The following is a 4,389-nucleotide window of genomic DNA, read 5'->3' as shown; positions in this document are numbered from 1 at the left end:
TCACCAGGAGAGGGTCAGGGGAGCCTCACCTGCTCCGGGTTTCCAGGACCACCCTGGATCAGGCCCTCCCACCGTGGTGGACATAGGAGCAGCTGGCCACTGGTCAGCCATGAGTGGGCGGTGGTCTTGGGCTGTGCTGTGCTATCCTTCCCTCGCCCCAGGCTCTCCTGTGCTTGGCCACTCCATTGAGGGCCCAGGGGTTCCTGGAGGTGGCGTCAGCACTTGGGCTCTCTGTCCCCAAGGCAGGCACAGAGGCGACCTCCGGCTGGAAGGAAGCTCCAAGGGGTCTGGGCAGGTTGTGCTGTGGAGGGCAAGGAGCACAGGGCAGGAGAGACCGCGTCAGAGGAGAGGCAGGCATGGCCGTGGGGCAGAGGTGGGCATGGTCATGGAGTGAAGGACTTCTGGCTTGGAGCTGAGCTGGGGGCAGGGCAGGGCTAGGGTTAAGGGGTCACTAAGGGCTTCAAGCCCAGCTGGGAGACCCAAGGCCGGGTAGGGGTCAGAAGTCCAGGGAAAGTAAGGCAGACAGTGGCAGACCAGGAGGCCCAGAGGATCCTGGGTAGGACCCTTGGGCCAGCTGTGGGCATGAAGAACTCCTGAGAGGCCACTCGGGGTGGGACCAGGGGGCTCCATCAGCCCAGGACGTGGGAGTGGCAGCCACCACCTCCACCTCCCACAGGGCCTGAGCCAGCAGCAGGAAGAGCCACAAGACAGGGGAGCGCCAGGCCTAGGTCATGTTCAAGGTTGCCTGTGGGGGCACCAGGGGATGGGGTTGCCACAGGGGATTCTGTGACCTTCAGGAGAGCCTGCTGACATGTGCCAGCCTCCATGTATGTGGGAAGGGGCTTGGAACCCTGCATTTGTTTCCCAGAAAACAAGACACAGTGCAACAGGCCCAGAGGAAGCCAAGAACATTCCTCATTCCCCTGATGGCCAGGTCTCTGCTCCCCCGCTGTGGCCAAGTTCCTGGGCCTTCCAGGAGGGGTTGGCTGGGCTCAGCCAGGCATGTCCTAGGCCCTCATCTCCCCACCTCTGTCTCTGCCAAGCCCACTGATTTCACAGCTTCCTCAGGGTCCATCCAGACCTGTAAACCCTCACCCCGTCCAGGCCCCATGGGAGCAGTCCCGAGGTCTCAGGGCCGCAGTCATTCCCCTGCCCCCTGCCCTTGCTGTCCCTGGGCCCTGACCAAGAGGAGCTGGGCCGGGGGCTGCACTCATCTCTGATTTCCTCCAGCAGGGCACAGGGTGAGGCCATGCCCAGCCAGCTGTCTGCTCTCCTGGTTTGAGACCAAAGGCCTCTGGGCAGCCGAGCACCTGCCCCACATGTGGCCAGGTGATGGGCGCCCCCTCCAGGGCAGGGCCTGGAAAGAGTGGGGCCCATAGCAGAGGCAGCTGCTCCCCCCTCAACACACCCCAGCCTCAGCTACACTGAGTCAGCCCTGGACCCTGGCCACGCCAGCCACCAACCTGGCCGCAGCACGAACCACCATGCTCTGTGACTCACGTGGCTTCCCGCCTCCACCTCGACTTCCAGCGTCCAGAAAGAGCTCCCTAAAGCAGGTGTCAGACACCACTGCCACCCCAACTAGCAGCTCTCGACAGCCGCCCCCTCACCTGGTCACCAGACCCCAGGAACGGCCCTCCCAGCCCAGCTCCTCCATACCCACCTCAGTCTGCTGGGAGTCGCATCCCCCCACCCCCTCCCCCATCCTGGCCTCCCCCTCAGCACTTGGCGTCTGACCCGCGAAGGCAGGGGCTGTGATGGCCTTGGTGACTGACCCCAGGGAGCTCCAGGAAAGGACGGACGAATGATCAAATGAAGGAATGAAGGGACCCATACCCAGCCGCTTCCTCCCCATCCTGCTGGGGAGCCCTCGCCTGGGTCTTGTCCTCTCTCTCCCGCTGGCAGGCCCCATTCGTGGGTTGGATGAGGCTCAGAGAAGGTGTCAGAGTGGGTCAGGAAGGCGGGGGCACAGCCTGGCATTGAGCAGGCCCAGACCCCACCCCATGTTGCAGGGTTCATCTCCACCAGGCCCACAGTCCCAGACACCCCATGCCCACGCTGGCCTGCATTCTTCTTTTCTTATCTTGGTCATTCCAGCCACAAGTTTGTTGTGTTTCTTGATATTTGCAAGAAAACAATTCTTCATTTCACTGGACATTTGTATTTTTTAGACTATTTCATTTGTTATTTTTCTATCATGGATATTTCTATTCTTTTACCAATTTTGGTTTTGTTCTTTTCAGGATTTTTGAGATGCTTTGTTAGGTTGTTTATTTGAAAATTTTGCCTTTAAAAATCTAGTTGCTTCTTACTATACATTTGTTATTATTGCTTTTGCTGTGTTTCTAAGATTTGAGATTTTGTGTCTCCAATATTGTTTGTTTCAAGATAGTTTTAGACTTAACTTCTGATTTCTTCAATGATCTGTTGTTCATTTCACAGTGTGTTGGTTACGGGCCATGTTTTTGTGTAATTATCCAAACAGAAGAATCTTATTCCTTTGTGGTCAGACATGAATCACTGTTGCTGCTCTGCCACCGTCCCCGTGGTCTGCACTTCTTTCTGGCTCTCGCAGCAGAAGCCACCACCGTCACCCTGGAATCACACTGGCTTCACTTCCTCCCCCTCTTCTTCCTCTTCTTGCTGAGCCACTTGCTTCCTAGCACTCTGACCTTTGTCTCTGTCCAACAGCGGGAGCCCTTCATCCCGGGTGGCCTGGTTGCGCCGCTTGGCTTTTCTGCTAGCGGTTACTCCAGGACCCTCCTGATGGTGACCACAGCTCCGCCGCCTTTACCCTGGATCCCAGACTCCCGGGTGCTGTCCCGGACCCTCTTCCTCCCTCACTTCCTAGGGAGAGACAGCTCCTGTGTGATCCCCAAACCTCGCGCTCCAGTAGCTCTCCCTAACTGCAGCCCTGCGATGGGGGAGGCACCTTCACCCCGTGATGGGGGAGGCATCCTTCAGGCAGTGCAGAAGAAGTGGTGAAACAAGGTATGGGTCAGCCTGGCTGGTCAGCTGTCCGGCCGCTTCTACCAGTATCGCAGCACCGACAGAGGCTGGAGGGTGGCCCAGCTGGGTGGCAGAACAGAGCAGGGCGCAGGAGGTCCCAGGCCAGGCCACTGTCTTGTGCCTGATGCCTGGGACGGCAAGCCAACTGAGGGAGCGAACCTGGTCCCTGGGCCACTGTGACCCGCAGCACCTGGCCAACTGCTGCTCAGAAAAGAGGTTTTAAAATCAAAGATGGGGCCGGCGCTGCAGCTCAATAGGCTAATCCTCCGCCTTGCGGCGCTGGCACACAGCGTTCTAGTCCCGGTCAGGGTGCCGGATTCTGTCCCAGTTGCCCCTCTTCCAGGCCAGCTCTCTGCTGCCCAGGGAGTGCAGTGGAGGAAAGCCCAAGTGCTTGGGCCCTGCACCCCATGGGAGACCAGGAATAGTACCTGGCTCCTGCCATCGGATCAGCACAGTGCACCGGCCGCAGCGCGCCGGCCGTGGCGGCCACTGGAGGGTGAACCAACGACAAAGGAAGACCTTTCTCTCTGTCTCTCTCTCTCACTGTCCACTCTGCCTGTCAAAAAAAAAATCAAAGATGGGAAAATCAGAGAAAGTTACCCTTTCCCACTGCCAGCTTGTTAATGGTATACACGTGAGTGAACAACCAAAAATAAACAGAAAAGCAAACCTAAGTTGCCAGTAACCAAGATCACTCCTACAAAAAAAGAAATGAAAGTAACTTACAGCAGGACTCTGTTTCATCTGATAGAATTCAGAAGCAGGAAAAAAAGCCTTTTAAAAATACAGAGAATATTAAAAACATGCATTTGAAGAAATCAGCATTTCTAACTAAAGTGAGCCAAAAAGTAGAATTAAGCTGGCATGAAATTTAGTAACCCACCATCTCCTACTGTTCTTCCAGAGCCTCCTAGTCACTGGATGGGAAGCTCTGTTGAAAATTCCAACCAAAATGGGGAGCTGATGGCTGTGCACTTGAAAACACTGCTGAAATTCAAACTTAAGATTTCAGATTTCAATACATATGTAAAACATAGTTTTTCCCAACGCCCTGGACTCTTGGAAGTTGGTGCAGATCTGGAAAGCTGCCTTGTTGCAGTGTAAGAGTACAAAAGATGAGTTTAAAAAGCTATATATAAACAGCTTGCATTATATTTTGTATTTTGTAAATACTGTATACCATATATTATGTATATATTATTCATACTTGAGAAGTACATTATAGTTCTGTTATGAAAGTATGTATTTTGCCCTGCCCACATGGCAGGTCATTGTGTATATATATGTACATATATAATATTATATGTTATAATATATATTTTCTATAGATAATGGAAAAATTTTAAGGGTGCTAAAGCACATGGAAGACGAGTTTATTTG

General features: G+C 54.2%; 1 pseudogene; it reads left to right on the top strand.

The window, feature by feature from the left end:
- The first annotated feature begins 1,484 nt into the window (after positions 1-1,484).
- Positions 1,485-4,113, top strand: LOC149120370 (proline-rich nuclear receptor coactivator 1 pseudogene; annotated as a pseudogene).
- Positions 4,114-4,389: the final 276 nt, after the last annotated feature.

This window comes from Oryctolagus cuniculus, chromosome 19 (genome assembly GCF_051225735.1).
Source record: "Oryctolagus cuniculus isolate XC-2025 breed Fujian yellow rabbit chromosome 19, ASM5122573v1, whole genome shotgun sequence".
Taxonomy (NCBI): domain Eukaryota; kingdom Metazoa; phylum Chordata; class Mammalia; order Lagomorpha; family Leporidae; genus Oryctolagus; species Oryctolagus cuniculus.
This window is presented reverse-complemented; position numbering and strand designations above follow the sequence as displayed.